General features: G+C 45.9%; 1 long non-coding RNA gene across 1 annotated transcript; it reads right to left on the bottom strand.

The window, feature by feature from the left end:
- Positions 1–15283: 15283 nt before the first annotated feature.
- Positions 15284–21586, bottom strand: LOC108529500 (uncharacterized). The gene is made up of 3 exons (XR_001885544.1): positions 21475–21586; positions 19794–19869; positions 15284–15398 (listed from the first exon to the last, which is right to left on the bottom strand). It is a non-coding gene; the product is annotated as an uncharacterized LOC108529500 (long non-coding RNA).
- Positions 21587–25297: the final 3711 nt, after the last annotated feature.

The raw sequence follows: 25297 nt of genomic DNA, 5'->3' as shown, positions 1-25297 counted from the left end.
ATTTCCCCATCCCTGGTAAAGTTGAGCACCTTTGTCTTGTGTATTTGTGGTTTGGCCTTTTCTTCTCTGATTGCCTCTTGATGTTCTTTATCATTATTCTATGGAGCTATTTCTCCACCATCCCCCTTTTTTTGGAGACAGAGTCCCCCTCTGTCTCACAGGCTAGAGTGCAGTGGTGTAATCTCTGCTTACGGCAACCTCCATCTCCCAGGTTCAAGCAGTTCTAATGTTTCATCCTCCCTAGTAGTTGGGCTTACAAGCCTGTGCTACCACGCCTGACTAAGCCTGGCTAATTTTTGTATTTCTAGTAGAGACAGGGTTTTGCCATGTTGGCCAAGCTGGTCTTGAACTATTTCTCACTTAAAAAAAAAAAAATTTTTTTTTTAAGATGGGAGCTCTGTTGCCCAGGCTGGAGTGCAATGGTACGATCTCAGCTCACTGCAACCTCCCCTTCCCTGGTTCAAGCGATCCTCCCACCTTAGCCTCTTGAGTAGCTGGGATTACAAGTGTGCACCACCACACCTGACTAATTTTTGTATTTTTAGTAGAGACAGGGTTTCACCAAGTTGGCCAGGCTAGTCTTGAACTGCTGGCCTCAAGTGATCCACTCCCCTTGGCCTCCCAAAGTGCTGGGATTTCAGGCATGAGCCACCTCACCCAGCCTAAAAGTTGATTTTTAGAAGTTCTGTGTATATTCTAGACACTGATATTTTGTTAATTATACACAATCCATTGTTGATTATATGTAATACAAACATCTCCCCTTCTCTGGCTTGTCTTTTTTTTTTTCTTTTTTGAGACGGAGTCTCACCCTATTGCCCAGGCTCAAGCGCAATGGCACGATCTTGGTTCACTGCATCCTCTGCTTCCCGGGTTCAAGCAATTCTGTCTCAGCCTCCCAAGTAGCTGGGACTACAGGCGTGCATCACCACGCCTGGCTAATTTTTGTATTTTTAACAGATATGGGGTTTCACCATGTTGGCCAGGCTGGTCTTGAACTCCTGGCCTCAAATGATCCACCTGCCTTGGTCTCCCAAAGCGCTGGGACTGCAAGCGTGAGCCACCGTGCCCGGCCGTCTTCATTTTTTAAAACTGACATATTTTATTGCACAGAACCCTTCCATTTTTTTATGCCGTTGAATATTTGAATCTTTTTCTTTCAAGGCTTGTGATTTTTGCGTTTTGTTTAAGAAATGTTCCTCTACATCAAGGTCATAACATTTTCTCATATTCATTCTTCCTTTAAATTTGTTAATACGATCAATCTGGATTATGTCGAGAGGGAAGGGGAAGTCTGATCTGTCCCTTTAGAGGTGGCTTTGCATATCTTACTGGGATTCTTTGGTGTTGACTTCATGGCTTAACTCTGTAGATAGTCCCATTCTCCTTATTTACAGGTTGCAAGGAAAGCTTTATTGAAATGTCCAAATCCTAGGCAGATTTTTATTTAATGGACCTGTGGTAGGACCCAAGCACTTGCAGCTTTATTTGAAACCCAGGTGAAAGAGGTTTCCTTTTAAATTATTGATAGTGCTGAAGCCATCTTCTCAGGTGTCCGGCAACTTGAAAATGAATCTACTCTTTGTTGGCTGGTGATTGAGCCTCGCTCTGCCTTGGTTCCTCTTTGGTAAAAGTGGATGGCCAAAGTCCCTCCTGGGAAATGGGGAGTCCCATGATGAGTGGGATGACTCTCACATATAAAAGTTTAGCCTGCCTTGCATGCGTCAGGCACTCAGTAAACGGTGGACCTTCCTTAACCCCTGAGGTCCCAAGCTCTGGGTTGAGCCAGCCCTGCCTCCCTCCTAGACCGTCTCTCACTGTGCCCTGAACTTGAGCAAGTCCCATAACCCCTCACAGCCTCAGTGTCATCATCTGTAAACTCATTAATTTGCTGGCTGGGCACAGTGGCTCACATCTATAATCCCAGCACTTTGGAAGGCTGAGGCTGGAGGATTGCTTGAGCCCAGGGGTTTGAGACCAGCCTGGGCAACATAGTGAGACGTTATCTCTACAAAAAACTTTAAAAAATTAGCAAAGTGTGGTGGTGCACATCTGTAGTCCCAGCCACCGCAGAGGGTGAAATGGAAGGATCACTTGAACCCAGGAGGTCAAGGCTGCAATGAGCCATGACTGCACCACTGCAGTCCAGCCTGGGTGACAGAGTGAGACCCTGTCGCAAAACAAACAAACAAACAGTCATTGCATTACAAGGTTGTTGTAAGGATTGAAGTGGCATATAAATGCCCAGGACAGTGCCAGAATGCAGTATCACTACAAGAGACTGTGGAAGCTGAGCAGTTGTGTTTTTAATTCTGGAGAATCTGAAAGATTCCTGGGGCATCTCCCATGTTTTTTCCCAATGCCTAGAACAGTATTGGACATTCTGTAAAGGTTTGGTAAATCCATGTTCTTTCCATTGCAGGACATAATTCTCACAATCCATCAGTGTCTCCAAAGAACCTACAAAACTGGAAAAATATTTTCGATCATTTTATTTAACAGGTGTTTATACAGGGCTTATAGTAGGTCAGGCCCTACTGTAAGTGCTTTATATTAACTCATTTAATCTTCATAACAACTCTACGAGGTAGATACTATTATTATTATCATTTTACAGATGAAGAACTGAGATGAGGAGCAGCCCTGGACTGAGTGAACTGAAGCCTCTGGGTGTGTTACATTCAGGATGGTGGAACAAGACCCCTGGGAAGAAGGTAATTCAAACCCTGGTTCTTCCGGATGCTTTCTGTTTCAGATGGGGGAAACTTTTGGAATTGAAAGTCAATTCAAACTGAGCAATATTAGTTGTAACTTTTGTATTTTAAAACGATCCTACCACAGCATCCCCATTTGGATGGTTACTATCAAAAAAATAAAAACAGGGCTGGGCATGGTGGCTCTCCTGCAGATGCAGGAGAATCGCTTGAGACCAAGAGTTCAAGACCAGCCTGGGCAACAGGGCCAGGCCCTGTCTCGATTTAAAAATCTATAAATATATATTTTTTTTTTTAAAAAAAGAAAAACTTGAAAAAAAAAGAATAAAAATTAGCTGGGTGTAGTGGCACGTGCCTGTGGTCTCACATACTTGGGAGGCTGAGGTGGGAGGATCACTTGAGGCAGGGAGGTTGAGGCTGCCGTAAGCTGTGATCATGCCACTGCACTCCAGCACTCCAGACCGAGTGATAAAGCGAAACCCTGCCTAAAAAAAAAAAAAAAAAAAAAAAAAAATTTTTTTTGGTAAAAATATAATACCTGGGCCGGGCGCAGTGATTCACATCTGTAATCCCAGCACTTTGGAAGGCCAAGGTGGGCAGATCACTTAAGGCCAGGAGTTTGAGACCAGCCTGGCCAACATGGTGAAACCCCCTCTGTACTAAAAATACAAAACTTAGCCGGGCGTGGTGGCGGGTGTCTGTAATCCCAGGTACTTGGGAGGCTGGGGTAGGAGAATCACTTGAACCCGGGTGGCAGAGGTTGCAGTAGGCAGAGGTTGCAGTGAGCCGAGATCACGCCACTGCTCTCCAGCCTGACTGACAGAGTGAGACTCTGTCTCAAAAAAATAAATAAAAAATGGCCAGGCGCAGTGGCTCATGCCTGTAATCCCAGCACTTTGGGAGGCAGAGGCGGAGGGATCACCTAAGGTCTGGAGTTCAAGATCAGCCTGACCAACATGGAGAAACCCCGTCTCTACTAAAAATACAAAATTTAGACAGGTGTGGTGGCATATCCCTGTAATCCCAGTTTACTCGGGAGGCTGAGACGGGAGAATCGCTTGAACCAGGGAGGTGGAGGTTGCGGTGAGCCAAGATTGCACTATTGCACTCCAGCCTGGGCAATGAACGCGAAACTCTGTCTCAAAAAATGAATGAATGAATGAATAAATAAATAAATAACGTGGCCTGGCGCAGAGGCTCACATCTGTAATCCCAGCACTTCGGGAGGCCGAGGCGGGCAGATCACGAGGTCAGCAGTTCGAGACCAGTCTGACAAACACGGTGAAACCCCGTCTCTACTAAAAATACAAAAATTAGCCAGGCATGCTGGTGCGCGCCTGTAATCCCAGCTACTCAGGGGGCTGAGGCAGGAGAATGGCTTAAACCCAGGAGGAGGAGGTTGCAGTGAGCCAAGATCACACCACTGCACTCCATCCTGGGCAACAACACTATCTCAAAAAAAAAAAAACAAAAAAAACAAAGTAATACCTGAATTCCTATACTTCTCAGTGTGTACAGTAATATTAACCTAAATTATTCCCTGAATAAGACCTCAATTCAAAAATAACACAAAAGCATGACCAGGTATAGTGACTCACGTGAGCCTGTAATCCTACCACTTTGGGAAGATGAGACAGGCAGATCACTTGAGGCCAGGAGTTTGAGACCACCCTGGCCAACGTGGCAAAACCCCGACTCTACTAAAAATACAGAAATTAGCCAGGCATTGTGGTGTATGCCTGTAATCCCAGCTACTTGGGAGGCTGAGGCACCAGAATCACTTGAATCTGGGAGTCAGAGGGTGCAGTGAGCTGAGATCACGCCACTACACTCCAGCCTGGGTGATAGAGGGAGACCCTGTCTCAAAAAAAAAAAAAAAAAAAAATTGCATAAGCTAAATCAAATCATAAGGAAACATCAGACAAACCCAAACCAAAAACGACTCGCCTGAAATCTTTAAAAACATCAAGTTCATAAAGACTAGGAAAGGCTGAGGAATTCTTCCAGATTAAGAAGGAAATTAAGCAAACAGGACAAATAAATACACCATGTGATCCTGGAGCAGCTCCTGGTCTGGAAAAGAGAAAGCTATAAAGGCCTTTAATTGGACAATTAGTGAAATTTGAATATGAATTTCAGCTTAGATAACAGCAATTTAACAATGTTAAATTTTCTGCATTTGATAATTGTACAGTGATTATTTAAGAGGATGTCCTTCGTGTTAGCAGTGAAGATGGAAATATTTAAGGGTAAAAATTTATGATTTGCTCTCAAATGTTCATTTAAACTATAATTTTAGGCTGGGCACAGTGGTTCATGCCTGCAATCCCAATACTTTGGGAGGCCGAGGTGGGCAGATCACCTGAGATCAGGAGTTTGAGACCAGCCTAGCCAACATGGTGAAACCCCATCTCTACTAAAAAATACAAAAATTGGCCAGGTGCGGTGGCTCACACCTGTAATCCCATCACTTTGGGAGCTCGAGGCGGGCGGATCATGGGGTCAGGAGTTCGAGACCAGTCTGGCCAACATGGTGAAACCACGTCTCTACTAAAAATACAAAAATTAGCCGGGTGTGGTGGCACACGCCTGTAATCCCAGCTACTCGGGAGGCTGAGGTAGGAGAATAGCTTGAACCCGGGAGGCAGAGGTTGCAGAGAGCCGAGATCCCGCCACTGCACTCCAGCCTGGGAGAGAGTAAGACTCTGTCTCAAAAAAAAAAAAAAAAAAACCCAAAATTACCCGAGCATGGTGGCAGGCACCTGTATACCCAGCTACTCAGGAGGCTGAGGCAGGAGAATCACTTGAACCCAGGAGGTGGAGGTTGCAGTGAGCAGAGATCGTGCCATTGCACTCCAGCCTGGGCAACAAGAGTGAAACTCCGTTTCAAAAAAAGAGTAAAAAATAAAAAATAATTTGGTAAGCAGGTTGATAAAAAAAAGATAATAGCGATATATATTGTATATAGAATGCTAAAGTAAATGCAGCAAAAATACGAAATGGTGAACCTAGGTGAGGTGCGTATGGGAGTTCCTTAAGCTGTTTTTGCAACTTTTCTGTAAATTTGACGTGCTTTTCAAAATAAAAATTTAAAATTAAGAAAGCCCATTAAGATATGTAAAGGAAGGGTAAGGGTGATTGTTGAAAGGGGCTCCATCGAGGACTAACCATGCCGGTAGAGTGGTACTGTATGCCAGAACACAGCCACACTGATGTCCCTCACTCCTAAAGGGCCTCTTTCGAAGATGATACTGGACCAGGCGCAGTTCCTCCTGTAATCCCAGCATTTTGGGAGGCTGAGGCAGGCGGATAACCTGAGGTCGGAAGTTCAAGACCAGCCTGACCAACTTGGAGAAACCTTGTTTCTACTAAAAATACAAAATTAGCTGGGCATGGTGGTGCATACCTGTAGTCCCAGCTACTCGGGAGGCTGAACCCAGGAGGGGGAGGTTGCAGTGAACCAAGATCGCTATTGCACTCCAGCCTGGGCAACAAGATCGAAACTCTGTCTCAAAAAAAAATAGATGATACCAATGGCTGGGCTCCAAAACGAAATCAGTTTGGGGGACAAGGGTTCACCTTGTACTTTGTCCCAAATTTGCCCCTAAACAGCCAGCAACATATGAGAACATATGAGACCATGTCAGCAATGCCTGGCCTGATCCTCCTCTGTTAGAAGCTGGAAGTTATTCTGTACCTTCTCGCTTTACCTTTTTTTGGTTTGTTTTTTTGTTTCTTGCTGGTGAGGCCAGGAATACTCTAAAGTTTCCATAGATAAGTTAATATTTGCGTAACAATCTGGGCGACCCTGTTCTTTCCTGTTGGAAAGGGACTTTTCTTGGCTCCTGAAAGGATAAGTTGAGGGTCTTTTGAAGCTGCCCAGGCCCTATGGGTGGGGACGTGCCTGTCAGCCCACCAGTGGGGAGCTGGAGCCCAGCGAGTCTCAGGGCTTGGAGGTGTGGCAGGCCAGGAAGAGTGTGTTGAATATGGGGCTAGGAAGTAGGGTTGGGCCCGGCCAAGGTTGGGGGTGAACTTGTCCACACTCACTCATGTACCCTTGAAACCTATTACATAAGGCTAGGGTAATACTTCAAAAATTCACTACATTTTGTCACCAGCTGAACACGACTGTTTCGTGGCAGAACTTGATAGAATACAAGAATGTTTTCTCCTTGTGTACTATGCAGATTTGCCTAGGAGACCAGAAGTTCTTGGCACTCACTTACAAAACGGAAGTGCAGTCGCGAAGTATCTGTTGGGTGCCTGCTGGAGTTCCAATGGTAAACTAGGTCGCCGAGGTTCCTGCCCCTCAAGGAGGTAGAGAGCAAGAAAGGTCAATGGATTGCAACAATAGGTTCTAAGAACAGAAATAGAAATTACCTAGGCCCTAGACAACAGTATTTTGAGTTGAAATTTTTTTCTTGGCCATGCCTGGTGGCTCATGCCTGTAATTCCAGCACTTTGGGAGGCTGAGGTGGGAGTATTGCTTGAGCCCAGGAGTTCTAGACCAGCCTGGGCAACATAGTGATACCTCGTCTCCACTTAAAAATAAATAAATAAAAGAAAAAAGAAAAAATATGTATTTTTTTCTTGATAAAAAAAACCTTGGCGGCCGGGCATGGTGGCTCATGCCTGTAATCCCAGAACTTTGGGAGGCTGAGGTGGGCGGATCACCTCAGGTCAGGAGTTCAAGACCAGCCTGTCCAACATGGTGAAACCCCGTCTCTACTAAAAAATACAAAAATTAGCCAGGCATGGTGGCGCATGCCTGTAATCCCAGCTACTTGGAAGACTGAGGCAGGAGAATTGCTTGAACCCGGGAGGCGGAGGTTGCAGTGAGCTGAGATCACGCCACTGCACTCCAGCCTGGGTGAGAGTAAGACTGCATCTCAGAAAAAAAGGGAAAAAAAACCTTGGTAAAAATTGACCAAAAAGTCAAAAGACAAGTGCTCAAGTGGGGAAAAAAAAATTGCATATGTGTTAGCTGAAGGGCTAAGTCAATTAAAAATTAGATTCAGCCGGGTGCGGGGGCTCCCACCTGTAATCCCAGCACTTCGGGAGGCCAAGGCAGACAGATCATCTGAGGTCAGGAGTTTGAGACCAGCCCGGCCAACATGGCGAAACCCCATCTCTACTAAAAATACAAAAATTAGCCGGGCATGGTGGTAGGTGCCTGTAATCCCAGCTACTCGGGAGGCTGAGGCAGGAGAATCACTTGAACCTGGCAGGCGGAGGTTGCAGTGAGCCCAAATTGTGCCATTGCACTCCAGTCTGTGCAAGGATAGTGAAACTATCTCAAAAAGAAAGAAAGAAAGAAAGAAAGAAAGAAAGAAAGAAAGAAAGAAAGAAAGAGAGAAAAGAAAAATGCAAATTGAAATTTCAACAAGATACTACTTTCACATTGGCCAAGAGCAAAATGTTGATAATGTTTGCGGAGGGCTGGGGAAACAGGCTCTGCCCTATAACTGAGGGAAGTGTGCATTGGGCCAGCCTCCATACAGGGCGAGTTGGCCATAGCTGTCAAGATCTAAAATGCACATCTTATGACCCAACAACTCCAATGCTAGGAACTTATCCTACAGACACAGTAAAAACTTGCAACATGTCACACTGTTAAGTGAAAAAAGCAAGCTACAAAGCAGTGTATATCATATGCTATCCATTGAATTTATATGTAAAATCCTGTGGTTATGCCATAATTTTCTTAACTTTCTCCTGTTGCTGGGTATGTTGTTTTCATGTTTTTGTGATTATATTACAATGGTGTGATAGACATCTTTTGTGCATGAATTTCTGTCTACACCCAAAGCTGTTTACTTGGGACAGTCCAGATTACTGGGCCAAGGAGATAGCAAAATGAATTTATGATAGCAACCATTGCAGCAACCATCACCATCTGTTAAGCAGGCTGTTTTGTTTTGTTTTGTTTTTCTCTTCATCTTCTCAACAGTCCTGTGAGGTAGGGAGAAGCACCTCCATTTTGTAGTCGAGGAAAGGGGTTTAAAGGAGGTGAAGTGATTTGTTCCAGGGCACACAGCTGGAATGGTGATAGCAGACCCAGATCTGCTTGGCTCTGTTGATGAAATGAGTCAAATTCCTTAAAATATTTGGATTTATTCTGAGCCAAATATGAGTGACCATGGTCCATGACACAGCCCTCAGGAGGTCCTGAGAACATGTGCCCAAGGTGGTCAGGGCGCAGTTTGGTTTAATACATTTTAGGGAGGCATGAGACATCAATCAAATACATTTAAGAAATACATTGATTTGGTCCAGGAAGGCCAGACAATTCGAAGCGAGAGGTGGGAGGAGAGGGGGTACTTCCAGGCTGTAGGTAAATTTAAACATTTTCTGGTTGACAATTGGTTGAGTTTGTCTGAAGGCCTGGGATCAGGCCAGGTGTAGTGGCTCACACCTATAATCCCAGCACTTTGGGAGGCTGAGACGGGTGGATCACCTGAGGTCAGGAGTTCGAGACCAGCCTGGCCAATATGATGAAACCCCATCTCTACTAAAAATACAAAAATTAGTCAGGCGTGGTAGTGGATGCCTGTGATCCCAGCTACTCGAGAGGCTGAGGCAGGAGAATGGCTTAGATCCGGGAGGTGGAGGTTGCAGTGAGCGGAGATAGCACCCTTGCACTCCAGCCTGAGAGACAGAGCGAAACTCCGTATAAAAGGAAAAAAAAAAAAAAGAGGCCAAGCATGATGGTTCATGCCTGTAATCCAGCACTTTGGGAGGCTGAGGTGGGTGGATCACCTGAGGTTGGAGTTCCAGACCAGCCTGACCAACATTGAGAAATACCATCTCTACTAAAAATACAAAATTAGCCGGGCATGGTGGTGCATGCCTGTAATCCCAGCTACTTGGGAGGGTGAGGCAGGAGAATTGTTTGAATACAGGAGGCAGAGGTTATGGTGAGCCGATATCACACCATTGCACTCCAGCCTGGGCAACAAGAGCAAAAATTCCGTCTCAAAAAAAAAAAAAAATTTATTTTTGGTTTACAGTTCCCAAACCCCTGCTTTAGAGACCCTTCATCTTTTTTTGAGAGAGAGAGGGTCTGGCTCTGTTGCACAGGTTGGAGTGCAGTGGCGATGACAGCTCACTGCAGCCTCTGTCTGCTGAGCTCAAGCATTCCTCCCACCTGGGCCTCCCAAAGTGCTGGGATTACTGGCATAAGCCACCACACTGGGCCTACTTGGTGTATGTTTAAAGTTCTTGGTGGCCAAACGTGGTGGCTCATGACTGTAATCCCTGCACTTTGGGAGGCCGTGGTGGGTGGATCACCTGAGAGCAGGAGATTGACACCAGCCTGGTCAACATGATGAAACCCCGTCTCTACTAAAAATACAAAAAATTGGCTGGGCTCCGTGGCTCACACCTGTAATCCCAGCACTTTGGGAGGGCGAGGTGGGCAGATCACGAGGTCAGGAGTTCGAGACCAGCCTGGTCAACATAGTGAAACCTTGTCTCTACTTAAAATACAAAAATTAGCCGAGCATGGTGGCGTGACCCTGTAGTCCTAGCTACTTGGGAGGTTGAGGCAGCAGAATTGCATCGCTTGAACCTGGGAGGCGGAGGTTGTGGTGAGCCAGAATCGCACACTACACTCCAGCCTGGGCAACAGAGTGAGATTCCGTCTCAAAAACCAAACAAACAAACAAAAACACACCAAAATTAGCTGGGCATAGTGGCACGCGCCTGTAATCCCAGCTACTCAGGAGGCTGAGGCAGGAGAATCACTTGAACTTGGGTGGTGGAAGTTGCAGTGAGCCAAGATTGTGTGGGCCACTACACTCCACCCTGGGCAACAAGAGCAAAACTCCGTCTCAAAAAAAAAAAAAAAAAAAAAAAAAGGCCGGGGGGGGGGTCTTTAAAAAAAAAAAAAAAAAAGGGCCGGGGGGGGGCTCTTCATAAACAATGAAAAATTACTCTCCAGAAACCTAGTTATCAGTTTATGCTCCTGACACTCCCACTGAGATTCCCAAACTCTCCACACTCAGGTCAGTGTGGAGAATGGCAATATTTTCATTCTGCCAACCTGGGAGGGGAAAAAAATAGCCTTTCATAGTTTTGATGATCATGTCTTTGGTAACAAATGAATATGACCATTTTTCATATGTTTATTTAATGTTTGTACTTTTATTAACTGTTCGTGTCGGACTATGTATTTTTAAAATATGCAAAACATTCTGAAAACTGTAACATGTCGATTCCTCTCCCCTCCACTTCCCTCCCCTCCCCTCCCCAGACAGACTCTTGCTCTGTGGCCCAGGCTGGAGTGCAGTTGTGCGATCTCGCTCACTGCAGCCTCCGCTTCCCGGGTTCAAGCAATTATTGTGTCTCAGCCTTCTGAGTAGCTGGGACTACAGGTGTGCACCACCACGCCTGGCTAATTTTTGTAGTTTTAGTAGAGACGGGGTTTCACCACGTTGGCCAGGCTGGTCTCGAACTCCTGAGCTCCAGCAATCCTCCTGCTTTGGCCTCCCAAAGTGCTAGGATTACAGGCACGGGCCACTGTGCCCGGTAACCTGTTGATTTTCAATGAATCTCAGTAGAAACGCGCGCTTGCGTGGGCAAAAGCACCAGCTGACGCCGTCAGATGGGTTGTCGAGGATCCGGGTCCTTGGCTTTACCCTGGAGACCCAAGTCCAGGAGGCCTTGGGTGCACTCAGATGGAGAACGGTGGCAGCAAGGAGTTGGATGTGCCACTGAGACAAAAACCAACGCTAATACTCACCATCTGTGCACTACCTTCTGTAAGGGTAACAAATGTCTGGGGCCACCGTCACCGGAAAGCCCCTCTTCTCGTCCGCGCCTAAGGTGGCCTCGGGGCTCGCCACTGAGACACGGGGCCAGGAGAGAGTCTGGCAGCTTCTGGAGCCCTCCGCCCGCCTCCCCTGCCTCCTGCTCAGGTCGCTGCTCCGGCAGGGTGAGGCCGGGAGGGAGCGGGCAGGCTGGGCACGGCCCGCGGGGCAGGGTAGCCGGCTTGACGTGCGGGGTCCGGGAGGCAGGCGCGGGGAAGGAGGCCGAGCGCGCAGGCCGGGAGGGCGAGCAGGAGGCGGCCGGCAAAGCCCGCTTCCCTCAGTTTTGTGCGCCTGACAGCAGCCCTTCAGCAAGGTGAATTCTTTGAGGAAGGGTCTCATTCACACGCTGCCAAGACATCCGCGACCTATTCTTGAATTCACACAAATACTAAAGGACAAACAACAGCCCGACTAATTTAGCAACTTGGAAGAGCCAGCTGGTGCTCCTTTCCGCGCCCCTGGGGCCCTGTCTTCCGCTCCTCCCGCCCCCGCCTCTCCCGAGAGGTCTTCCCAGAGTTATTTTGTATCCTGCAGCTCCAGGCCTCATTGTGACAGCTGAGTGACTTAGCTGGCTCCATGGGATGCGGAATGACAAAGGCGCAGAGCATTGGAGGCCCGGTGGCAGCAGGGGATGGCAAGGGATGGCTGAGTCTTGCAGCCCTGAGGACCCCCCCATCCAGCAGCCGCCTGAGGTGCCCAGTCGCCCACTCCACCTCTCTCTAAATATAATGCTTCTATGAATTAAGTGAGAGACTTTTGCAGTCCAAAAAGTGGTACTTCCAGTGTCCTCACAGGCTGGAGGTGGTTGGGTCGCAGACTTCTGCAAGTCCTGGCCCTGACAGTTCTTTTTCTGTCGCTGCCAGTAGCACCTTCTCTCTCTCTCATCCATTAAGTGCCAGGACTCCTGCCTTCTGTCCCCAAGGCCACTTCACCCTCCCTGGCTTCCCCATCTTTGTGCCTCCTTGGTGGTGCCAGCTTCCTCTCCAGCCTGGGAGAGGTCATGGGCTCCACAGGCCTATCCTGGCAGTGCCAGCCTGGACTCCTGAACTGCCCCAAGGGCCATCCTCACAGAACGGTGGCTTTAGGCCTGAACTCTGAATTCAGACCTCACTGAAGGGCAAGTGCAGTGCAATGATCAACTGCCTAGTTGGGATTTCTGACCTCCCTGAAACTGCTTAACACCTCAGAGCACAGTTTCCTTGTCTGTAAAATGGGGGATAATAGCAATATTTAAAGAGAATGGTTATGAAGATTACATGAGCCAAATCAGGGAACTCACTTAGGTTGTAAGTGATCCAAAAATGTTAGCTATTATTAATAACATTGTTCTACCAAACACTAAAGGCATGTTCAGCAAACATGCTACCTCAGTCCACTTCAGCATCTCGAGGTCCCACACTATCTTCTTCAGAGGTTTTGAGTGGAGTCACAGAATTACACAACACCATCCCCAATATCAGTCCCCAACTCCTTTAATTGGCGGGAATAAAGTGCTCTTTCCCTAGCCACCCTGTAAATCAGCTCATAGGTCATTAACTGTTTCTAAGAGCTCCAGACTAGGCCGAGGAAGCTGCAAAGAGGCCACTGAACAGATACTGGGCAGAATTTCTTTCTCTTCAGATATATCTGTACTCCCAAGCAACATTTGTATTTCCAAAAAATTCAACTTACACTGATGAGAAAGCTAATTGTTTGGAAGCCAATAAGCCAATTTCTGTCTTAGTCCATTTTGTGTTGCTATAACAAAATATCCAGGATTGGGTAATTTATACAGAACAGAAATTTATTTCTCACAGTTCTAGAGGCTGGGAAGTCAAAGATCAAGGTGCTGGCATCTGGTGAGGACTGCTCTCTGCTTCCAAGATGAAGCCTTGGCCGGGTGAGGTGGCTCATGCCTGTAATTCCAGCACTTTGGAAGGCCAAGGCCAGCGGATCACCTGAGGTCAGGAGTTTGAGACCAGCCTGACAAACATGGTGAAACCCTGTCTCTACTAAAAACACAAAAATTACCCGGGCATGGTGGTACATGCCTGTAATCCCAGTTACTCAAGAGGCTGAGGCAGGAGAATCACTTCAACCTGGGAGGCAGAGGTTACAGTGAGCCAAGATTACACCACTGCACTCCAGCCTAGGCAACAGTGCAAGACTCCATCTCTAAAATAAAATAAAGATGAAACCTTGAATGCTGCAACTTCTGCCGGGGAGGAGCACTACATCCTCACATGGCAGAAGGCAGAAGGGCAGAAAGGTATGGCTTTAAGAAAAATATTTGGGCCAGGTGCAGGGGTTCACCCCTGTAATCCCAGCACTTTGGGAGGCTGAGGCAAATGGATCACCTGAGGTCAGGAGTTCAATACCAGCCTGACCAAACTGGCGAAACCCTGTCTCTACTGAAAATACAAAAAATTAGCTGGGTGTGGTGGAGGGTGCCTGTAATCCCAACTACTTGGGAGGCCGAGGCAGGAGAATCACTGGAACCTGGGAGGCAGAGGTTTCAGTGAGTCGAGATCACACCACTGCACTCCAGCCTGGGTGACAGAGCGAGACTGCATCTCAAAAAAAGAAAAAGAAATATATTTGGGTCATATTGCATTTGGGGAACACAGTGGTTCTCCCTGCCATCCATGGCTTTGCTTTCTGCAGTTTCAGTTACCTAAAGTCAACATATTCTAAAAATATTAAATGAAAAATTCCAGAAATAAACAATTCGTATGTTTTAAACTACACACTGTTCTGAGTAGCATGATGAAATCTCACACCACCCCGCCATCCTTTCTTCATCACAAGAAGAATACAATAAGCTATTTTGAGAGGGAGACTACATTCCCATAACTTTTAGTACAGTATATTATTATATTTTTGCTGTTTTTAAATTATTAATTATTATTATTTTGAGATAGAGTCTCACTCTGTCACCTGGGCTGGAGTGCAGTGACATGATCATGCTCACTGCAGCCTCAACTTTCCAGGCTCAAGCTGTCCTCCCAATTCAGCCTGCTAAGTAGCTGGGATTACAGGCATGTGACCAAGTAATTTTTAAATTTTTTGTAGAGATGCTACAAGAAATTTTTTTACCCAGGCTCTATTTTATTATTAATTGTTGTTGCTAATCTTTTACTGTGCCTAATTTATAGATTAAACTTTATCATAGATATGTATATATAGAAAAAAATAGTATATGTAGGATTCAGTACTATCTGTGGTTTCAGGCATCCACTGGGAACCTTGGAACACAGCCCCTGAATGCTACTGTCTATTAATTTAGGTTAAGTAATACCACCTGCTATAGCAGAAAAACTTCAGCATCTCTTTGTCTTAACACAATAAGGTGTATTTCTCCTGTTACATATCAGAACAAGTTGGGAGAGTCTGCTCCATGTAGTTACTCAGGGGTCCAGGCTAATGGCAGCTCTGCTAACTTGTAGCTTGTCATCTGGAACACATGGCTTCTGAGATGCTACCAAAGGGGAAGAGAGGAATGGAGAATGACTCGCTCTGGTTCTTAACTCTTTGAACCAGAAGTAACACATATCATTTCAGCTTCTCATCCATTGGCTGAAACTAGCCACATAGTTCTAACCTAATGGAGGAGAAGGCTATGAAATGCAGGGGTGCACAGGGACTATTTGGTGAACACTAATTTTTCTGCTACAGAGAAAGATTACAAATTACAAATAAGCCGAACTTAGAGTTATTTCATGTCATCAGTTGCTATTCAAGAAACGAAATCTAGGAATTATTACAGACCGTTTACCACAGGTTATGACTCCATGTGTGGCATTGGAATCAGAAGAAAACAGATCTCAGTCTCAAGTAACAGATATGCCAAGTCACATCGGCCACGGAAGTGAGGCACATGGAGCAGATGAATAGGCTGCAAACACCAGAAGGGGCATCTTAGATAAGAGGTCCTCAAAATATCATACTTGATCTTGGAAAGAGAAAAGGTACAATGGGAACAGTTCCAAGACTGTGTATGTACATATATACCACAGAAAAAAATAGCAAATGTAGTACATGTAATAAAAATAGAACACTCCATTGGTCAAATGCTAAGATGTTACGTGTTTAAAGTCACTCTTCAACAAACACACACAAAGTAGAAAAAGTGGTTTTAGACTGGGTAACAGAAGTACTACTTTACAGTGGTTAGGAAACGTTTTCATCCAATCTTCATGTATTTAATGAATGTCTATGATGTGTTTGACACTTACAAGAAATCTGTAAGCATATGAAGTTTACAGTCTAGTTTCTGAATTTAGAAAGATAGATCTTAGATAAACACATAACAGATCCTTAACCTTTTATTTTACTTAACATTATTTATTACTACTATGTGCGAGGCACTTTGGAGAATATAAAGATGAACCAACCCCAATTCCAACCCTGAAGCAATTTATAGACAAGGTTGTAGGCTGGGCGTGGTGGCTCACTCCTGTAATACCAGCACTTTGGGAGGATGAGGTGGGCGGATCACTTAAGGCCAGGAGTTCAAGACCAGCCTGGCCAGCATGGTGAAACACCGTCTCTACTAAAAACACAAAAATTAGCCAGGTATGGTGGTGCATACCTGTAGTCCCAGCTACTTGGGAGGCTGAGGCAGAGAATTGCTTGAACCTGGGAGGTGGAGGTTGCAGTGAGCTGAGATGGTGCCACTGCACTCCAGCCTGGGCAACAGAGCGAGACTCAGTCTCAAAAAAAAAAAAAAAAAAAAAAGACAAGGTTGTATGAAACTGAGCTATGTCCTCCTACAAGCAGTCTCTTGTTACTGATACCAGTAGGTATCAGAGAGGTATCAAGCTGGTGAAATGGTTCGCCAGCCTGATCCCCTTGGCCTTCCTTGGGGTGCAACTTGAAAGATGAATTTTAACCTGAAGTTCAATAATGAACCTGCCACTTTGGGAGGCCAAGGCAGGAAGATCGCTTGAGCTCAGGAGTTCAAGACCAGCCTGGGTAATATAGTGAGACCTTATCTCATTTTTGTTTTGCTGGAGTCTTGCTCTGTCTGTCGCCCAGGCTGGAGTGCAGTGGCATGATTTCAGCTCACTGCAAGCTCCGCCTCCCGGGTTCACGCCATTCTCCTGCCTCAGCCTCCCAAGTAACTGGGACTACAGGCGCCCGCCATCACGCCTGGCTAATTTTTTTTGTATTTTTAGTAGAGACAGGGTTTCACTGTGTTAGCCAGGATAGTCTCGATCTCCTGCCCTCATGATCCTCCTGTCTCAGCCAACCTTATCTCATTTAAAAAATATATATTTAAAGAGGAAATAATGAATTTGCCAACTTGAATGACCTGATGCTGTCTGCATTGGTTACCTTATAGCTGCAAGGGCAAATTCAGGGCCCCTGTCTGCAATTATGGTGAAAAATTGGCCAGGTGCGGTGGCTCACGCCTGTAATCCCAGCACTTTGGGAGGCTGAGGCGGGTGGATCACCTGAGGTCAGGAGTTTGAGACCAGCCTAGCCAACATAGCAAAACCTGGTCTCTACTAAAAATACAAAAAAATTAGCTGGGTGTGGTGGCACACGCCTGAAATCCCTGAAAGCTACTCGTGAGGCTGAGGCAGGAGGATCACTTGAATTTGGGAGGCAGAGGTTGCAGTGAGCGAGATCACGCCACTGCACTCCAGCCTGGGCGACAGAGTGAGACTCTGTTTCAAAAAAGAAAGAAAAATTGGAATATTTCCAGACGTGGAATGATTATAATTCATGCAAATTATCTAAGGAGACCTGACATTCTTGTAAGTTCTAGTAAGTTACTTTTTTACTACTCTAGTTTCCTTAGCTGAAAAATTTAGTTCAACCTTCAGCCACAAGAGAGGTATTAACTGAGGCAAAAAACTGGAATACATGCTAAAATATTATCATTCAGTATTAGTACCTACAACTACTTCTTCTCTCTTTTTTTTGAGATGGAGTCTTGCTCTTGTCACCCAGGCTGGAGTGCAGTGGCATGATCTCGGCTCACTGCAACCTCTGCCTCTGGGTTCAAATGATTCTCCTGCCTCAGCCTCCCAAATAGCTGAGATTACAGGTGTGTGCCACCACAGCTGGCTCATTTTTGTATTTTTAGTAGAGATGGGGTTTCACCATGTTGGCCAGGCTGGACTTAAACTCCTGACCTCAGGTGATCCACCCACCTCGGCCTCCCAAAGTGCTGGCATTACAGGCATGAGCCACCGTGCCTGGCCTCTTCTCTTTTTATTATACAAACTTTTTTTTTCTTTTTAATATGGGGTCTTGCTCTGTGTCCAGGGCTGGAGTACAGTGGTGTGATCATAGTTCAATGCAGTCTTGAACTCCTGGGCTCAAGCCATACTCCTGACCTTAGCCTCCCAAGTAGCTGAGATTATAGGCACAGGCCACCATGCTCAGCTAATGTTTTAGTTTTTGCAGAGATCATGTCTTGCCATGTTTCCCAGGCTGGTCTTGAGCTCCTGGACTCAAGTGACCCGCCTTGCCTTGGCCTCCCAAAATGCTTGCATTATAGGCATGGGCCACTGTGCCCAGCTATACAAACTTTCAATGACAAATATGTTTGAAATTTTTTTTTTTTTTTTTTTTTTTTTTTTTTTTTTGAGATAGTTTCACTCTTGTTGCCCAGGCTGGAATGTAATGCCTCCATCTCGACTCACTGCAACCTCCGCCTCCTGGGTTCAAGCAATTCTCCTTCCTCAGCCTCCCGAGTAGCTGGGATTACAGGCATGTGCCACCATGCCTGGCTAATTTTGTAATTTTAATAGAGACAGGGTTTCACCATGTTGGCCAGGCTGATCTTGAACTCCTGACCTCAGATGATCCACCCACCTCGGCCTCCCAAAGTGCTGGGATTACAGGCGTGAGCCACAGCGCCCGGCCAAGTTTGAACATTTTATAATTAAAAAAAAAATGCAGGTCAGGCACGGTGGCTCATGCCTGTAATCCCAGCATTTGGGGAGGCCGAGGCAGGCGGATCACGAGGTCAGGAGATCAAGACCATCCTGGCTAACACGGTGAAACCCCGTCTCTACTAAATATACAAAAAATTAGCCAGGCGACATGGTGGGTGCCTGTAGTCCCAGTTACTTGGGAGGCTGAGGCAGGAGAATGGCGTGAACCCGGGAGGTGGAGCTTGCAGTGGGCTGAGATTGTGCCGCTGCACTCCAGCCTGGGTGACAGAGTGAGACTCTGTCTCAAAAAAAATAATAATAATAAAATAAAATAAAATGCAGTATGGCTTTGACGACTCAGGGGAAAGGGTTGGGGGGTGAGGGATAAAAGACTATGTATCAGTACAGTGTACGCTGCTCAGGTGTTGGGTGCACCAAAATCTCAGATATCATCACTAAAAAAGTATTCATGTACAAATAAATAAATAAGAAAAAAATGCGGCAACAAGAAAAGGAAGTTATTCAGAAGTTTCACTGTTTCATCAGTTCTTTTGTTTTCTACCATCAATTCTTTAGGCACAGTACAAAAATATTGACCTTTTGAGAACCAAGGGTAAATCAATAAATTACTTAGGGCAGAGATTTGTGGTTTACCATTTAAATACGTTGTAGGATTTGAGGCCTGGCTAAGATGATACGAAACAATTCCCTTGATTAAATCTAGTCATTAACAGCTGCTTATTGACTACATTGACTACATATCAGGCACTGTACTGGGCTCTGAGGATATAGCTGTCTGCATAGGGCTTCCTGCTTCGTAGAAAACCCAGCTGTAAGACAAGGCCACTCAGTGATTTGCTCAAGGCTTACACATATTAGTTGGCTACAGAGATGGATAAAAATAAATCTGAGTGTCCTACTATTAATCTGGCACTCTGTTCCACATTCCTTTGCTACTAGCCTTCTGAGCTGTGTGTTTTCCTTCTGTATTGAAGACAGAATAAGAGGCTGGGCACAGTGGCTCACGCCTATAATCCCAGTGCTTTGGGAGGCCGAGGCAGGTGGATCACTTTGAGCTCGGGAGTTTGAGACCAGCCTGGGCAACATGGAGAAACCTCATCTCTACTAAGAATACAAAAATTAGCCAGACGTGGTGACATGGGCCTGTAGTCCCAGCTACTCGGGGGGCTGAGGCAGGAGAATCACTCGAACCCAGGAGGCGGAGGTCGCAGTGAGCTGAGATCGCGCCATTGCATTCCAGCCTGAGCGACAAAGTGAGACTCCACCTCAAAAATAAAAACAAGAAAAAAAAACGCTTTTCAGTTAGGTGAGCACATTAGGTTGTGCAAACTGGAGAAAATTGTTAGTAGTTAAGTTAAACTTGATTTATACTTCCTTACCCTTGGAAAATTATAAAGTAGTCCAGTCATTCTTAAATGTACTCTGGTCAGTTAACCAGACACGAAGATAGTTTGTCTATATTGAAATGGAAAATAAAAAAAGAAGAAAAAAGTGAGAAAATGAACATGTTGATATAAAGTCGCCCACTCTTCTTTTATGGGAAGGGCTATCCTTTATTCAGGGAGTATGTTCTTCTTACTATTTTGGGGGATAAAATGTCCTTTATTCTATGAAATGATGCTGATAGGAGATAGCTGTTAGTTCTTTTTAAAAATGTCCTTATTATCAAAATTTAAAGTTGGTGGCTGGGGACAGTGGCTTACTCCTGTAATCCCAGCACTTTGGGAGGCCAAGGCGGGCAGATCACCTGAAGTCAGGAGTTCGAGATCAGCCTAACATGGAGAAACCCCGTTTCTACTAAAAATAAAAAATTAGCAAGGCATGGTGGCACATGCCTGTAATCCCAACTACTTGGGAGGCTGAGGCATTAGAATCACTTGAACCCAGGAGGCAGAGGTTGCAGTGAGCCGAGATTGTGCCATTGTACTCCAGCCTGGGCAACAAGAGTGAAACTCCATCTCAAAAAAAAAAAAAGTTGGCAACTGTCAGTTTCCTCAATTCTTTTTGAAGTGTTACTCTCCTACAAAATCCAAAAGACTGTGAATCACATTAAACACTGGGGTGGTTCAAAATTTTTTTTTTTTTTTTAAGAGACAGGGTTCTACTCTGTCACCCAGGCTGGAGTGCAGTGATGGAGTCATAGCTCACTGTAGCCTCCAGTTCCTAGGCTCAAGTGATCCTCCCACCTCAGCCTTCCCAGTAGCTAGGACTATGGGTGTGTGTCACCATGTCTGTCTAATATTTAAATTTTTTATAGAGATAGCGGTCTGGCTATCTTGCCTAGGCTGGTGTCAAACTCCTGGCCTCCAGCCATCCTCCCATCTCAGCCTCCCAAAGCACTGGGAATACAGGTGTGAGCCACCATACCCTGTCCAAATTTTCTTTGCTATAGCCTGGTGCTAAAAACTGTGTATTTATTAAGACTATTTGAATATCACTAATCAATATGATGATTAGTGAAAGGCCACCTCACCTTTGAGTCTCAAAACAAAAACCAAAAGATCCCTGAGAATTTTGTTCTTCAACAATCTTTAACTAAGTCTACAATCTCTTACCACTGTCCTGTCTTCCTCAGAATCTCTCGCTTGAGGCTGTGGCATGTTTCTGGTTTATAGAAATCAATGGCCGGGCTGGTCTTGAACTCCTGGGCTCAAGCGGCCTCCCAAAGTGCTGGGATTACGGGCCCTGTAATGCCAGCACTTTGGGAGGCTGTTTGAACCCAGGAGTTTAAGACCAGCCTGGGCAACATGGTGAAACCTCGTCTCTATTAAAAATACAAAAAATTAGCCAGATGTGAAGGCATATTCTTTTAGTCCCAGCTAACCAGAGGCTGAGGTGGGAGAATGTCCTGAGCCTGGGAAGTTGAGGCTGCAGTGAGGCATGATCGTGCCACTGCACTCCAGCGTGGGCAACAGGAACAAGACCCTGTCTTTAAATAAATAAATAAATAAATAAATAATAAATAAATAAATGGTTGTTCACCCTGACTGCACAGGGTGCTTTGGAAAAATGCTGATGAAGGGCCCCTCTCCCCAAATAGTCTAATTTAATTGGCCTTACGTGGGACTTAGGCTCTAGGCTGGTTCAAGAGCTCCTCAGGTGATTGTTACATGTGGCCAGGGAAGCAAACCACAGGTATGAATGGTGTGTCTTCATTAAGTAGCTTTCATGGCACTAGGGCAGTTACACAGATGAACAAGCTGGTCCATGCAGTAGAAAAGCTAATTAGGAAAATAGGCAAAATATGACAACAGAATAGGGTAAATACTTTTATTTATTCCATAATTCAATAAATACTAGCTAAGCACTTAACAAGCGCCAGTGCTGTGGGCTACCTGCAAAAACCAGGAAAACTTCACAGAGGAGGCAGCAGCCAAGCAGGAATTTGGAGGAGTGCTTAGTCAAGGTCTTTATCAGATAAGGCAGGGAGTGAGGGCATGGCAGTGAGGACAGGGTGTGCTGGCCACAGACATGTGGCAGGCTCGGAGAAGCTGGAGATGAGATACTGGTGAGGTGCAGATACGCATACCTTTAGAAGACTAAGGGGTTTAGGCTTGGTCCAGAATGCATTTAAAAGACGTTAAAGGTTTTAAAGCAGGAATGCACAAATTAGATGTGGATGCAGAATACTGGTATTGGAGATAACCCCCGCTGGTCATAAAGGCAGCTGTAGCTAGAATTTCCTAACCAGTTTAATGCTTTGACTGATCATCCCCCATCCCCTCTGCCCTTGACTAAAGTAATCAGACATTGTGACCTTGTGGGGTCAGTTTCTAGTCAATGAAGGGAGAGGATTCCATGTGGCAGTTGGAAGGAGGTGTAGATCAAGGTTTTTTAAGTGACTAATTGAATGTAAATAGAATTCAACATGGGCTGGACCCTGGACAAATACATTTAGGGTCCCTGCCTGTGCCTCTTTACCCAATTTCCTTTAGAAAGGACTTGGTAGTGCCTCTGTGGATGTGGTACCTCTTATCAGGCTGTTTGTCTGACTTGCCTCAGAGCAAGTAAACAACCCAAAAGATCAAACCATCTGGGTTCCCAGAGGCTCCTGCAGCTCCTCTGCACTTTATTATTCTCGTTCAGAACTCAAGGACAAATAGGTCAAATCACAAAATCAGCCCAGTACTAGGGACTATAACCTTCTGGCTAAGACACTCAGAGAAGTAACTTCCTCGGCTGGGGAGGAAGAAGATTTAGCCTAGGCCAGTGGTTCTCAAATTTAGTGACTGTAAGCTTCAAGACTAGTCATGAGCTAAAAATATATTTTCGGGAGACTCGCTTCAGACTTACTGAATCAGAATCTCTGGGGTTGGGCCAAGGAACCTGTCTTTCAAACACTCATTCCCAGATTATTCTGATTCCAGTGATCTGTAGATTGCATGGAGCAGCATAACTAGTCAGTGGTTCTGGTCTGTGGTGGTGGTTGGCAGCTGTTTTGGGGTGGTGGGGGACAGGTCAGATAAGCGTCTCCATTCATAATCTTCCAGCCCAGTAGGCTTGCAAAATTTGCACCATGCTTGGTTTTCAATTCAGGCTATTTCTAGGTTAATTTCTTAATTGAGCTATTTAGCTCAGCAGAGGACCTGAGATACCACAGATAAGAGAGCGGTTTAGGAGTAAGCATTAAATATCTCTGGCTGTGTCTCTTATTATCCTTTCCAGTCCCACTTATCTGAAGAACCAGATTTCTCAAAGGACAAGTAACCCTAGAGGGGAGTATCAATGGGAAAGCTACGAATTCCTTGCCACACCCCCGTTACAGAACTATGCTTGCTAAGAATTGAATCTCAAGAAACATATCAAGATGTTGAATGAAGACATTTCTCTCTTTTGTATTCCTGAGCTCCTGGGGTTACAAGAGCACAAGTTTAGGCAAACATAACCCATTTCTCTCTGAGGTGTCTCTTCACTTCTTGATGCACTGGAGATCCTTGTAGAATACATTAGTGATGAGTGCTGGGTGCTCACAAATCACCCACAATTCGTTGGCTGAAGGCATCTTAAACGTGAACTTTTTGGCTTTTATTGTCTTTAGCTGCTTCTTTTAACGTACTTTAGTTTGAGTGTACAGATTTGGGGTTTTCAAACTTGTTTTTAATTAAGGCATGGTTTATTTTTATTACTTGAGATAAAATGCAGTCTGAGGGTCACAAATGTAATTTACAAAATAAAGTGCATCTGGGCAGATCATAAGGAGAAAAAAAGAAAAAAGAACAGAAAGCCTAAATAAAGAGTGGGCCAGGATTCTTAAGTTTATTTAGTAACTTCTTGGAGAATAAAAATCCCAACACCTGCATTATAAAAAAGCACATCTTCTAAGTGTCCTTCTCTTCGAAACACCTAAATGAACTAGACTGAATTACGAACTAACTAATGGTCTTTAAAAATTCACCTTGAGCAAGCTACTGAAGATACTAAATAAAAGAGGCTGGTACAGAGTCTGAGGAAACCCAACCTGCTGTTTGTTTTATCAGTAATGTAACTCAAAAGTAGCCAAGCGGATGGCCGGAGTTTTCTGTGTTTTGTTTCCCTAGGCTGAGCCTGTGAATGCCAAGATTTAATCTAAAGAGGTTTGTGTTTTAAAAACTAACAACCAAGTAATAAAACACCTATAAAAACGGTTTATAATGGAACCAGTGACAGTTTGTAGTGTAGTATTACAACTCTTCTGCTCCCCCTCGCCCTTTCTCTAGCCTTTCATCCAACTCTGTGCCCTTTGTCTAAGTTCCTTTCTCACCTTGCTGCCAAGAAGCACAGGAGAGGGAGCTCACACCCCAAAGCAGCAGACCATTTTTAAAAAATGAAGTGTGTGTTGTGGTCTGCATTTGAAGGCAGGGCTGCGTGTGCTGCTTGTTTTGTCTGAGATAAGGACGAAGATAAGTTGTCCTAACAAAGTACCCACCTAGTTGTACAGTGATTTCTAATGGGGAGGTGAAGATGCCACTGCAGTGTCAGTGGCATGAGGCTGCAGGAGTCAACCAGGGCAGGAAGCCTGGGGCCTCCCCTCCCTGGCACCCTGCATCGCCATGCCCGGGCCCAAGATGGCCCTGACTCCAGGGACAGCCTTCAGGCAACAGGTGGTTTTCCACCCAGGCCACCATGCCTGAAACTTGGTTCTTTTGCAAACCCATAGTTCTCCTCCCCCTCTCAAAGAAATGGCGCCTGGGAGGGAAACTTCGTGCTCAAACTCTCTAGAAGCCATTGCTCAGCCCACCTTTCCTATTTTCTGAAGTCTCCCTTGCCAGCATCCCATTCACCTCCAGAAAGAACCAGGGGCGCTCTCTTCAGAGTCCAGAGAGCTGTGGGAGGCATATGGGCAGCGTCAGAGTGGCCTCGCCTGGGCGGCCAGAGGAGCCCCTAGTCTCCCTCAAGTGGGCCTCAGGAACTAGGGGGGCCCAGGGGAAGCCTGGAAAACCGAACTTCGCCATCAGCCTTTCTTAGAGAGCTGACTAAAAGAGAGGGGGGGAAGGGCCCCCCAGCGGTCTTCCCCGCCCCCCTCCCGCCTCAGCCCCTCTGCCATCCGTCTGCACTGCCCAAGAAAGCACCCAGAACGCGGCTGAGCTCGCCAGCTACTCGCAGGCAGGGAGAAGACATCCTGGGGGGCAGCTTCCCCCTCCAGCCCGCATCTGACATCCCCACTCCCACCCAAGGATGCCGCCGCCGTGCCCTGTCCGCAGTCGCTGAATGTCACTGCTCCCTCTTCCTCCCGATCAGGGTAGACACAGCTCCTGAGGCGTCCCCCACCCCAAAACTGCCGCGATTGCCCGAGGGCGCAAAGCCTGGGCAAAGGACGAAGTTTGGGGCCCATAGCGACGGGGGGGGGGCGCGTTGGCGAGGACCGCACCTCAGTCCCAGCCCCGGCGGGCATACTCCCCGCCCC

The sequence above is a fragment of the Rhinopithecus bieti genome, unplaced genomic scaffold, assembly GCF_001698545.2.
Source record: "Rhinopithecus bieti isolate Rb0 unplaced genomic scaffold, ASM169854v2 scaffold_6022, whole genome shotgun sequence".
Classification (NCBI taxonomy): Eukaryota; Metazoa; Chordata; class Mammalia; order Primates; family Cercopithecidae; genus Rhinopithecus; species Rhinopithecus bieti.
Note: the sequence above shows the minus strand (reverse complement) of the source record. Positions and strands in the feature narration are given on the sequence as shown.